The following is a 14323-nucleotide window of genomic DNA, read 5'->3' on the forward strand; positions in this document are numbered from 1 at the left end:
AAAAAACAAAAAGCCTCTGACTTGGAATAAAATGAAATAACCCAAAATTGGATGTCAAAATAAAAAGAAATTGTGATCATTGAATAATTATTGAATGTTATAGCTACAAGAGTCTGTACAAATGATCTAGGAAAATCTCCTCTCCTTAAACTAAGGCACTTGAGACCTAGAGAGGGTAAGCTACTTGTCCATGGTTCTAGTATAGCTAGAGAGTAGCAAGGTAGAAAGCCCCACTTTGGCTCATTCTTGGAAAGAAACATGACACAACTTTTTTCCTCCTTAGCTTCTTAATGAAGCAGATTTATCTAATAAATAGAGGAAACTATATTTTTCAAATGAGTTAAAAATTTTAATTATATCTATACAATATTTAAAATATTAAAGACTCATGAGAGTGAATAAAATATGTACAGGACAGAATGCCACTTCTAATTTATTCTCATTATTTTCTAATAAAGTGTAGTTATATCAGATTGGATGAGTTTATTTGTAACTAGCTGACTAATTTATATGGTACCCGATTTAGGCACTCCCACTCTCTGCTCTCTGAGAACTTAGTGTCAGGAAGGAAAGTTGGCATTAAAGTCAGAGCAGATGTGCAGTCACTTCCTCCTCTCTAGCTTGGCTTGAGCTATTGGTACAATCACTAGTCTACTCTAACTTTCAATTTTTGGATCACTGCCTTAAAAAATAATAACATTCAGAATGAGACTCCAGTTCAGAAATCCTGCCCCCAGTGGGATGATCCTTCTCATGTTTCGTTGACTGGAAATTCTGGGAGGAGCAGACAGGTTGGAAAGACACATGGTTAATATAATTTCTCTTCTTTGTGTAGTATCATGAGTGCTGTCTCCATAAGGAAGTCTCCCTACTGATATACACCTTGCTCATAAAGCTTATTCTATGGGTCCAACCCTGATTTTATTTCCTCTTCTGGGTGCATAATACCTACTTGCCAACTGGGGTGGCTATTCATTGTGTGTGATCTTTTCATTTTGAGTCTCTTAGGCAAGTTTAAGCAAGCAGCAAATGCTGAAATGAGTTTCCCCAAAGTTTAAACATGCTAATGGCTTATAGAATCTGTCCAACTTGGTAGAGCAATGTCTTCATTCTAGCTGAGCAGACTGTGTGGAGTCTTCTTAGAGTTTTCCGCTTGATTTCTCTGTTGTCACTTGGTTTAGCTATTATATTTATTATGCTTTAAAAGGAGAAGAGACATCACTTCAACAGTAAAATCTATGAGCAGTGTTCTGGAAGAGCCACAGAAAGTCATATGAGTCAAAATTCTGAGTTGTAAACATGGCATCACAAACCTAAGAGTAGGTCTATTCGAAGTAGGGATAGAATGAAGATATGGTTTAGCCATTTGAATTTATGAAATGAAGTCTTGTCACTTTAACAGTAGAAGGTGGTTCAAATAATCTAGAAATCAATGAGAGAATCACTCACTTGAACTCTGAGGCTAACAAATGTCAACTTTTTGAGAGAAGGTGCCATTAGGAATATTTTACAATGCCCATCCCAGCAGGAACTAGCTTCTTTCCACTTGATGAAGTGTATTCAACCTCTCTCTGGGCTTCTCCTATAGCAGGATCTCTGGGTCTCTAATGAGGTCAGATTTTTAAGTTACCACTAAGTGAACACCATTTAGCATTTTCATTCCTCTAAAAGAACTCATCAAGTAATTGCCCTCTAATAGCAGGCAAGCAGGATGACAAGTAGGATGAGGCATCACGAAGCTAATGAAAATTTAAAGTGGTCCCCATTTTCCATTGGCTTGGGAGAAGCTTATCAGAGCAATGACACGTCCCTCAGAAAATGACATGCCCCCTAAGATGATCGAAGCAGAGACATACAGAAGTCAACATAAAGTCATCTGGTTCCCCAAAGCAGAGCAGTGGCTTACACTTTACAAATTAAAAAACAAAAAGTCAGAGATTAAGATCCTTATATCTGAATAGAACTGATTTTGTCTACAAGCAGGCATCTGATACAAAGATGAAGCTATCACTAAAGCTATCTGCTTTTAGGGACTGTGTCAGGCCTGCCTATTTCTGGACCTGTCCCAGGATATTTTCCTTTTCTCTAACTTCTAGTCCTAAAACATACTTAAGTTGTATATTAAGGAAGGAAGGATACTTTCTTTAGTTTGGGTTTACCCCAAATCAGACCTTGAGACAGTAAAATAACTACACATATTTTATTTGGAAGGTGATTCTAGAAATCACAAGAGATGGTGTGGGGAAACTGAGAGAGAAAAAGTAGAAAAGCCAATGAAGAGAGCATGAATGAGTGGGTTACCAGCGTGGACAACTGGGGCTCAATTCTGAGGATCTTCTGAGAAATCATGTGGAATGTACTTCAGTGTTATCTCATCAGTGGAAGAGGAAACTGGCTTATTTATTCGACAACTCTCATCCCTCATTGGTTGAGGGTTACCTGGCATCTTGGACTACCTTGCATACACATCAAACAAGCTCTTCTGGCACTGGAAAAAGCCCCAGATAGAGAAACAGAAGGAATTAACACTTGAGAGCTCCATGCTCATGTCCTAATCACTTCCCAAAGGCCCCACCTCCAAACATCATCACACTGGGGATTAGGTTTCAACATAGGAATTTTGGGGGATGGATACAAATGTTCAGCCTGTAGAATTTTCCCCCTGGACCCTCCAAATTCATGTCCTTTTCACGTACAAAATACATTCATTTCACCCCAACAACCCTAAAAGTTTTAACTTATTCCAGCATCAACGCTCAAGTCTAAAGTCCAAAGTCTCATTTAAATATCATCTAAATCAGATAGGGGTGAGACTTGAGGTAAGGTTTATCCAGAGGAAAAATTCCTCTCCAGCTCTGAACCTGTGAAACCAAACAAATTACAGTAAGTCCCCTACATGCAAATGAGTTTCGTTCCGAGAGCGCATTCGTATGTCTAATTAGTTCGCTAAGTCCAACAAAGTTAGCCTAGGTACCCAACTAACACAATCAGCTATATAGTACTGTACTGTAACAGGTTTATAATACTTTTCACACAAATAATACATTAAAAAAACACAAAAAATCAAGAAAACATTTTTAATCTTACAGTACAATACCTTGAAAAGTACGGTAGTACAGTACAACAGCTGGCATACAGGGGCTGGCATCGAGTGAACAGGCAAGAAGAGTTACTGACTGGAAGAGGGAGAGGAGGTGGGAGATGGTAGAGCTGGAGGATCCTCAGCAACAGGAGACAGAGGGCAAGCTGCAATTTCACTCATGCCTGATGTTGATGGCTGGCATTCAATTCTATCTACACTCTTGAAAAACGATCTAGTGATGTCTGGGTAGTAGCTCTTTTTCCCTCATCATAGATGACACGGTAGCACTGGATTGCATTCTGAATGGCTGCTGCAGGCTTCATTGCAGCAACCACTTGTAGAGGATGCACACACGTGACAATGTATGCCAGACACGTGAACTAACTTACATGATTGGACATGCGAACACATGTTCACATCTTTGAAAGTTCGCAACTTGAAGCTTCTTATGTAGGTGACTTACTGTATATGCTTCCAAAATGCACTGGTGGGACAGAGATAGGATAGACATTCCTATTTAAAAAGAGGGAAATAGGTAAGAAGTATTAAATCAATTAAAGAAGCCATGAGACTGAGGTGGCTTTAATGCCATAGTAGCCTACATAAATGGACCAAAACTTAAATGTGTAACGCCTCAGGGTTAAGAAATTGAAACCTAAGGACTACCAATCACAAACAGCCAACTAGGCTTTCCCAAATAAGGCAACTGCTTAAACTGTAGCCAATCAAATAATTGCTATGCTTTGCTTCTGCATCTTCTCTATAAAAGTTTTCCCTCTAGTTTCTGTTGGTGAAGTGATTCTAACTACTTCTGGTTTGGTGCCACCTGATTCCAACTAATTTTTGTTCAAATAAACTCTGAAAATTTTTAATATGCCTCAGTTTATCTTCTAACAGAAGAAGGGAGTGATAGGTCCCAAGCAAGTCCAAAACCTAATGGAGCAAATTCCATTAGACCATGTCTCAAGAACTGTCCTCTTGAACTCAGTGTTCTGCCTTCCGGACCCACAGGGGGTGGCAATTTCACCCCCACCACTTGGTGGGGCTCCACACATGCCATGGCTCTCTGCTGGGGCTCCGAAGCTCTGGCAGTTTGGGGTCCTATTCCCATGGCTCTGCCAGGTGGCCCTTTGAAACCTAGGTGAAGGCATCCACAGCACCCAAGCCTGTGCACTCTGACCTGTGATGGAAGTGGCAGCGCTGAAGATCTCTGAATTGCTTTCAGAGTCATCCTTCCATTGTTGCAAAGAATGACACCTGGTTTCTATAGAGCTGACTGATCAATACTAATCTCCTTATGAAAAGGTCACTTGGGTGGTGATATTTACCTAAATAGAAAAATAAGCAATGTTTCAGTATCTATTTGGCAGTCATTCTTCTTAAGAGCTGAAATCTAGGAGAAAATAAATTGTGTTGATATGTTTGTCAAAAAGAAAAGAAAAGGTCACTTGCCCACACCCTCAGTGTTCTTATTTTTTGCAGTATGGATAGGCTGAGAATTTCCCAAATGTCTAAGTTCTGCTTCTTCTTTTTTTTTTGCGGTACGTGGGCCTCTCACTGTTTTGGCCTCTCCCGTTGCGGAGCACAGGCTCCGGACGTGCAGGCTCCGGACGCGCAGGCTCAGCGGCCATGGCTCACGGGCCCAGCCGCTCTGTGGCATGTGGGATCTTCCCAGACCGGGGCACGAACCCGTGTCCCCTGCATCGGCAGGCGGACTCTCAACCACTGCGCCACCAGGGAAGCCCTCTGCTTCATTTTTTTTAAATTAGTTTCTGCTTTATCTGCTTCATTTTTGATTAACAGTTCCATCTTTAAGTAATTTTCCCTCTTCTCACGTTTTACTATAAGCAATCAGTAGGAGTCAAGTCGCACCTTCAAACCTTGCTTAGAAATCTCTTTGGCTAAAGATAATATTTCAGAGCTTGCAATTTCTACCTTCTATAAACACCAGCACATGAACACAATTCAACTAAATTCTTTGCCATTTTATAACAAGGATAGCCTTTCCTCCAGTTTCCAATAACATGTTCCCCATTTCCATCTGAGACCTCATCCAAATGGCCTTTATGGTTCATATATTTCTATCAACATTCTGTTTATGATTCCTTAGGTATTCTCTAAGAAGTTGAGGCTTTCTTGACAGCTCTCCTTTTTCCCTTCTGAGCTCTCACCAGAATTGCCTTTAATAGTCCGTTCATGGCAAAGGAGACTTCTGCTATCATGAAATTCAAAATTCTTCCAGCCTCTACCCATTACCTAGTTCCAAAGCTGCTTCCACATTTTCAGATATTTGTTACAACAGTACCCCACTTCTTGGTACCAATTTCTCTCTTAGTCTGTTTAGGCTGCTATAAGAGAATACCATATACTGGGTGGCTTATAAACAACAGAAATTTATTTCTCACAGTTCTGGAGGCTGGAAAGTCCAAGATCAAGGTGCTAGCATGGTTGTGTTCTGGTGAGGGTGATTTTCCTGGTTCTTAGACAGCATGTTCCTGCTGTATTCTTACATAGTAGAAGAGGCTAAGGATCTCTGTGGGATCTCTTTGATAAGGAAGCTAATTCCATTCATGAAGGTTCCACCATCGTGACCCAATCACCTCCCAAAGACCCCACTCTTCCAACCATCACCTTTGGGGGTCAGGATTCAACATTTGAATCAAAACGTTCATAGCATAACAGTGTGTGCCTTTCCTCTGCCCTCCCTTTACTTTTTAGTATTCCCGAGTTTTCCACCTTGGTTCTTCTCTTTTCATGAGACATAAACTCCCTGGTAATGTCACCAAAGCCACGGTTTTCATCATCTCCTGATGACTCTCAAAATTACATCGCTAGTCCAGGCCCTCTCCAGATATCCAGACTCTATTGGGTATTTTCATTTGACAATATCATTAGTTCCCCCAAACCATCAGTTCCCAGATAAATTATTAAATAAATCTTTATTCTCAAACATGCCTTCTTTTTTGTTTCTTATCTGAGGGACTGACACTATTCAATTGCTAAAAATGGAGTCATAATGGAATCTTTCAATATAAATCTTATATTTATATTCTCAGTAATATTCTCACAGATGATGTTTAAAGTTCTGACACTGGAGGGGATTGCCTAAGAATGAGTGCAGATAGAAAAGAGATAAGATCTGGGGCTGAACACCATAGTACCACAGCTTTTAATGTAATTAAAAGCTAAGGCTATTATTAATAAAATGGATTATGAAGAATTGTTTAGCAAAATTTTACAAGTAAGGTGACTGAAAACTACCCCAATCTAATGTCTCCTAGTAAGATAATTGGAGCAAAAGCCAAAAATGTCATTATCCTTGGTCTTTGGAATTCACAGGCTGGCAGGTTAGGTTTATTGAAAAATCGAATTTGCATGTATGTATATCTTTGTGTTATAATAACTGCCTCCAGAAGCCAATTATAGGAATTAGAAGTAGTCTAACGCTGTTATTATTTTATTTGAAGAGGAGTATTGAAATTTGTTTTATGCTGCACAAAGAACTTGTTTGATGTATGTTTCATAAACCCTGGCTGAGAGGGAATATTTCATATTGGAATATATGAAAGCTTCTAATCAAACATTTATGTCAGCAAGAGTTTTCTTTTGTGGAAGAAAGTTAATATGATATGATAAGAAAGTAAAGAGGGCATAATAATGCCCTGAAGGTGCTAATCCATTTTGGACAAGATACAGGGCAGGGAGAATCCCCAGTAATGAACTGAACTTGACATCTGGATTGAAGTCAGGAGCCTGGGCCACATAAGTGGCTTTTGACATTGGCTTCTGCAAGGTGCCTCTTAACCTTCCCTTCTCTTAGCTAACTCTTTGCTAACCTGCTTAGCGACACAGCAGCTGTGTCACAGCAGCTGAATGGTTGCCTTTAAATCTCTTGGGACACTTTTACATTTGAATGGGAGAAAACAACGCAGCTTAGTTTAAATGAATATCGTATCTAATGTGAGCGATTTCCGAAGGGGTGATAGGTGTTTTAAAATGTGTTCATTTCATTTGGTATGATATATTTGTTAGCCTCTGTCTTTCCAGCTATTCCAAGCTGAGTCTGGCTATAAACTCATATTTTCCCTGGAAAAGGAGTTAATTTTCACAGGGCCTGTGCGTGACTTAAAAGCCTTCAACAAAGCTTCCCTTTCTCTACCCTCCTTATGTTTGACATGGCTGATGGGAGATGATTGGAATAAATCTGGTGTTCTAGTAATGACTACTGCACTCGATTTCAACTTCTTTACCTCTGTACAGTGCTCCCTACCTTGTCCCACTACGTTCTTTTCCATCCATAGACTTGGCATCTGGTGCACAAGGGAAGAACTTTGGGGTTTTGACCAGCTCAGAAGACCAAACATCCAAACATCCTCATCTGTTATTCTTTTCTACATTTTTGGTCCAATCCCCAGGTCTGGGTATCAACCCAGGTTCCGTTCTCATTCAGTCTAAGTAGTGTCCTTGTCTTGTCTCCCCCTCTTTCCAGAACTGGAGTCCTGACTTCAACTATTTGACTAGCTGGACCAATTACCCTAAGACTGAACCAATCTTCTGTTTGGGGGGTCATATTTATTGATCTCTTGTAAAGCAAATATTTCTTGCTTGGGAATCTACTGTGCAGCAATCTCCTGGTTACTCCATCCTACCTTCTTGATTGAAAACCATGCTGCTAACTAGTTCCAGAACATCTGTTGTGAGAGTTGAGTCCTAAAACACTGTGTCTTGACCATGGGCCTCCTCTATGGAATGATCTGGGAATCTGTTCCCTGACTCCCTTCTTCTTGTTTGAGTCTCAGTCTCGTCCTTATTCTGCCCTTTCTCCCAACTCTTCACCTCCCTTCCGGCACATTGTTGTTTTTCAACCATCTGTTGAGTAATTACACAATAATTTGAGTTAATAAAGTATAAACACACTAACATTCATTTATTATAAAAATCTGATTTTAAGTACCACCAAATTTTAACTTCCAGACTTGAGTGGAACACAGTTTTAAATCCCTATCTGAGGCTCAGATTTACTTTCACTGAAGTTATGTCAATTTCATGAGCTTTTCTGAAGTCAGGGTCTTCTTTTCAGTGCTGAATTAAGGACAACGATAGATCTTACATGTATCCCTCACATGGATCAACATACAGTTCCCTGAACTTTCTTCCAATCAGAAGTGAGTGACTTTTATCTTTTTTTTCCCTTTAGCTTGGGTTAAAAACTGATTTTTTACTAGTAAATTTAATTTTACATAACCTTGGTTCTATTACTTGCTCTAATGATCTGATCACTTTTAAAAGAGAATTGAAGCTACTCTAATGACAGCCTGTCTGAATACCTGACTCTTTATAAAACCACATTTGACCATTATGAAACAATATTTTAAGAGAGAAATATAATTTCTTTACATCTTACTCCCAAAGTTATTTGCTTCAAAATCGCATGTACCCTTGTTATGCCTGGAAATGAGAAAAAGCTCTGAGAATACTATGCCTATGTTCTCTGATCCCCAGAGTCTTTAACATAATAATGATGCCTTCATTTATATATCATTTTATGCATTAAAAAATACTTCCGGGCTTCCCTGATGGTGCAGTGGTTGAGAGTCCGCCTGCCGATGCAGGGGACACAGGTTCATGCCCCAGTCCGGGAAGATCCTGCATGCCACGGAGCGGCTGGGCCCGTGAGCCATGGCTGCTGAGCCTGCATGTCTGGAGCCTGTGCTCCACAATGGGAGAGGCCACAACAGTGAGAGGCCCGTGAACCGCAAAAAACAAAAAACAAAAAAACCTTCCATGTATGTTTTTTGTAGCAGCATGGTGAAATAAAAGAACAAGAATTTTGGATTTATACAACCTTAGACTTAAGTCCTGACTAGCATCTTACCATCTATGAGGGCTTGGTCAAATTTCTTAATCTGTCTGAGTTCATTTCCTCAATTCAAAAATAAGGGTGATGCTATTTATTTGGAAAAGTTGTGAGGATTAAATCATGTAATATATGTACTGCTCCTGGCACATGGTAGGCTTTCAGCACATCCTGATTTGATAGCAACTTTGGAAGATTGAGAGGAGTTGGACTAATAACCAACATAAATAACTTGCAAGGACTTTTTATATGTGGAAGTGATAAGTATTTCCTTCTCACACATCAGTACAGGAAATGTTATTTTGGTTTAATTTTCTAACTCAAATAAAATCAGTCTCCGTGCCCCTACTCTCTAAGGAGGTGAGAAATGAAATCTCAGTCACGTGTTTTAATTGTCTTCTCACTCCTTGGATTCCAAATTTGGAAGGGGGAAGAAGGATACTTACGTGCATATAGAAAGATGTGGGAGGTGGAATGGCCCTCCCTGTTCATGTAGCTCCTTTTTCTGGAAAAGCTACTTTCCATTTTTCCCTCCACCACCTACCAAGCCCTGTTGCTTTCTGCAAGCTCAAAATGCATTCTCCAGCAATCCTAGGGAGGATGCATGGACCATATGTTTGGTCTCTAAAGACCTTTTCTGACCAGTTCTTGGCCTCCATGGGTATCCCACAAGGCATTACCATCAGGGATATTACCTGCATTCATGGCATCTCCCCAAGCCCCTAGAGCCTACCTTGCCTGAGGAAACTTCTCTTTCACTGGTCTTCTTTCCCAGCACCAGCCTTTATCCTGTTCATCCAAGTGTCTTCACCTCAGATTTAACCTGTGGGGGAGTTAGAGCTTATGCATAGCCGATTTTACTTTCAAATCTCAGATTCTCTGAGGCGGAGAGGCCTGAGGTAGAGTACCAAGTTTTAGTCACTTTTGGGGGAAAGGGAAGAGAACAATAACAGATTCTTTTAGTATCCTATATTAGTGAAAATAATATATCCATTAACACAAGGACAAAACATCCTGCAATGGTTTAGTTTTTCCATCACTTTTTTTTTTTAATTTTATTTATTTATTTATTTATTTATTTATGGCTGTGTTGGCTCTTCGTTTCTGTGCGAGGACTTTCTCTAGTTGCGGCAAGCGGGGGACACTCCTCATCACGGTGCGCGGGCCTCTCACTATTGTGGCCTCTCTTGTTGCGGAACACAGGCTCCAGACGCGCAGGCTCAGTAGTTGTGGCTCACGGGCCCAGTTGCTCCACGGCATGTGGGATCTTCCCAGACCAGGGCTTGAACCCATGTCCCCTGCACTGGCAGGCAGACTCTCAACCACTGCACCACCAGGGAAGCCCTCCATCACTTTTATGATGTAAGTTCTTTAGGTATCACACCACGCTCACTAAGGAAAGTAATAGGTCCTGGCCTCCTAGTCCACGAGGATCTGTCCTTTCCTGGACTGCACCACTGCTTTGCTGTTAAGAGAGAAGAGGCTCTTGAGTGACTGGGGGTTCTGGCCAAAGTCTTCTGAGAAAGTGTTCACTCATTCCTTGGGCTCAAAACATCCATCATGAACATACCTGATGTCTCTCAAGGCCTTCTCAGGACTAATCCCATCATGGTTCACATCCCTCTTCTGATTAGTCACCTTTAGAACCTCAACTGCCTATGTCGTCCATCATCAGGACTCATTACTATACTGTTCCCTTGTCCATGTGCCTCCATTGTTTGACCCAGTCTTCTGCATCTCACAGGCTTCCTAAACCTTCTGCTGTGCCTTCTGCCATTAGGAAAATTCCTTTCATCCTCATCCTTTTTTTTTTCTTAACATCTTTATTGGAGTATAATTGCTTTTCAATGGTGTGTTAGTTTCTGCTTTATAACAAAGTGAATCAGTTTTATGTATACATACATCCCCATACCTCCTCTCCCTTGTGTCTCCCTCCCACCCTCCCTATTCCACCCCTCTAGGTGGTCAAAAAGCACCGAGCTGAGCTCCCTGTGCTATGCAGCTGCTTCCCACTAGCTATCTATTTTATATTTGGTAGTATATATAAGTGCATGCCACTCTCTCACTTCACCCCAGCTTACCCTTCCCTCTCCCTGTGTCCTCAAGTCCATTGTGAATATCTGCATCTTTATTCCTGTCCTGCCCCTAGGTTCTTCAGAACCATTTTATTCTTTTTTTTTTTTAGATTCCATATATATGTATTAGTATACGGTATTTGTTTTTCTCTTTCTGACTTACTTCACTCTGTATGACAGACTCTAGGTCCAACCAACTCACTACAAATAGCTCAATTTCATTTCATTTTATGGCTGAGTAATATTCTATTGTATATATGTGCCACATCTTCCTTATCCATTCATCGGATGATGGACATTTAGGTTGTTTCCATCTCCGGGCTATTGTAAATAGAGCTGCAATGAACATTGTGGTACATGACTCTTTTTTTTTTTTTTTTTTGCTGTACGCGGGCCTCTCACTGCTGTGGCCTCTCCCGTTGCGGAGCACAGGCTCCGGACACACAGGCGCCGCGGCCATGGCTCGCGGGCCCAGCCGCTCCGCGGCATGTGGGATCTTCCAGGATAGGGGCACGAACCCGTGTCCCCTGCATCGGCAGGCGGACTCTCAACCACTGCGCCACCAGGGAAGCCCCATGACTCTTTTTGAATTATGGCTTTCTCAGGGTATATGCCCAGTAGTGGGATTGCTGGGTCATATGGTAGTTCTATTTGTAGTTTTTTAAGGAACCTCCATACTGTTCTCCATAGTGGCTGTATCAATTCACATTCCCACCAACAGTGCAAGAATGTTCCCTTTTCTCCACACCCTCTCCAGTATTTATTGTTTCATTAGGTCCCATTTGTTCATTTTTGGTTTTATTTCCATTTCTCTAGGAGGTGGGTCTAAAAGGATCTTGCTGTGATTTATGTCATAGATTGTGCTGCCTATGTTTTCCTCTAAGAGTTTGATAGTTTCTGGCCTTACATTTAGGTCTTTAATCCATTTTGAACTTATTTTTGTGTATGGTGTTAGGGAGTGATCTAATCTCATACTTTTACATGTACCTGTCCAGTTTTCCCAGCACCACTTATTGAAGAGGCTGTCTTTTCTCCACTGTACATTCCTGCCTCCTTTATCAAAGATAAGGTGACCATATGTGTGTGGGTTTATCTCTGGGCTTTCTATCCTGTTCCATTGATCTACCTTTCTGTTTTTGTGCCAGTACCATACTGTCTTGTTTACTGTAGCTTTGTAGTATAGTCTGAAGTCAGGGAACCTGATTCCTCAAGCTCCATTTTTCGTTCTCAAGATTGCTTTGGCTATTCAGGGTCTTTTGTGTTTCCATACAAATTGTGAATTTTTTTGTTCTAGTTCTGTGAAAAATGCCAGTGGTAGTTTGATAGGGATTGCATTGTATCTGTAGATTGCTTTGGGTAGTAGAGTCATTTTCACAATGTTGATTCTTCCAATCCAGGAACATGGTATATCTCTCCATCTATTTGTATCATCTTTAATTTCTTTCATCAGTGTCTTATAACTTTCTGCATACAGGTCTTTTGTCTCCTTAGGTAGGTTTATTCCTAGATATTTTATTCTTTTTGTTGCAATGGTAAATGGGAGTGTTTTCTTGATTTCACTTTCAGATTTTTCATCATTAGTATACAGGAATGCCAGAGATTTCTGTGCATTAATTTTGTACACTGCTACTTTACCAAATTCATTGATTAGCTCTAGTAGTTTTCTGGTATCATCTTTAGGATTCTCTATGTATAGTATCATGTCATCTGCAAACAGTGACATTCTTCTTTTCCGATTTGGATTCCTTTTATTTCCTTTTCTTCTCTGATTGCTGTGGCTAAAACTTCCAAAACTAGGTTGAATAAGAGTGGTGAGAGTGGGCAACCTTGTCTTGTTCCTGATCTTAGTGGAAATGGTTTCAGTTTTTCACCATTGAGGACCATGTTGGCTGTGGGTTTGTCATATATGGCCTTTATTATGTTGAGGAAAGTTCCCTCTATGCCTACTTTCTGCAGGGTTTTTATTATAAATGGGTGTTGAATTTTGTCGAAAGCTTTCTCTGCATCTATTGAGATGATCATATGGTTTTTCTTCTTCAATTTGTTAATATAGTGTATGACGTTGATTGATTTGCGTATATTGAAGAATCCTCACATTCCTGGAATGAACCACACTTGATCATGGTGTATGATCCTTTAATGTGCTGTTGGATTCTGTCTGCTAGTATTTTGTTGAGGATTTTTGCATCTATGTTCATCAGTGATATTGGCCTGTAGTTTTCTTTCTTTGTGACATCCTTTTCTGGTTTTGGTATCAAGGTGATGGTGGCTTTGTAGAATGAGTTTGGGAGTGTTCCTCCCTCTGCTATGTTTTGGAAGAGTTTGAGAAGGATAGGTGTTAGCTCTTCTCTAAATGTTTGATAGAATTCGCCTGTGAAGCCATCTGGTCCTGGGCTTTGGTTTGTTGGAAGATTTTTAATCTCAGTTTCAATTTCAGTGCTTGTGATTGGTCTATTCATATTTTCTATTTCTTCCTGATTCAGTCTTGGCAGGTTGTGCATTTCTAAGAATTTGTCCAATTCTTCCAGGTTGTCCATTTTATTGGCATAGAGCTCCTTGTAGTAATCTCTCATGATCTTTTGTATTTCTGCAGTGTCAGTTGTTACTTCTCCTTTTTCATTTCTAATTCTATTGATTTGAGTCTTCTCCCTTTTTTTGTTGATGAGTCTGGCTAATGGCTTATCAATTTTGTTTATCTTCTCAAAGAACCAGCTTTTAGTTTTATTGATCTTTGCTATCATTTCCTTCATTTCTTTTTCATTTATTTCTGATCTGATTTTTATGATTTCTTTCCTTCTGCTAACTTTGGGGTTTTTTTGTTCTTCTTTCTCTAATTGTTTTAGGTTCAAGGTCATGTTGTTTACTCGAGATGTTTCCTGTTTCTTAAGGTGGGATAGTATTTCTATAAACTTCCCTCTTAGAACTGCTTTTGCTTCATTCCATAGGTTTGGGGTCATCGTGTCTCCATTGTCATTTGTTTCTAGGTATTTTTTAATTTCCTCTTTGATTTCTTCAGTGATCACTTCGTTATTAAGTAGTGTATTGTTTAGCTTCCATGTGTTTGTATTTTTTACAGATCTTTTCCTGTAATTGATATCTAGTCTCATAGCATTGTGGTCTGAAAAAATACTTGATACAATTTCAATTTTCTTAAATTTACCAAGGCTTGTTTTGTGACCTAAGATATGATGTATCCTGGAGATTGTTCCATGAACACTTGATAAAAATATGTATTGTGTTTTTTTTTTTTTGTGGTACATGGGCCTCTCACTGTTGTGGCCTCTCCCATTGCGGAGCACAGGCTCCAGA

Source organism: Mesoplodon bidens (genome assembly GCF_964165515.1).
Source record: "Mesoplodon bidens genome assembly, chromosome: 16".
NCBI classification, from domain to species: Eukaryota; Metazoa; Chordata; class Mammalia; order Artiodactyla; family Ziphiidae; genus Mesoplodon; species Mesoplodon bidens.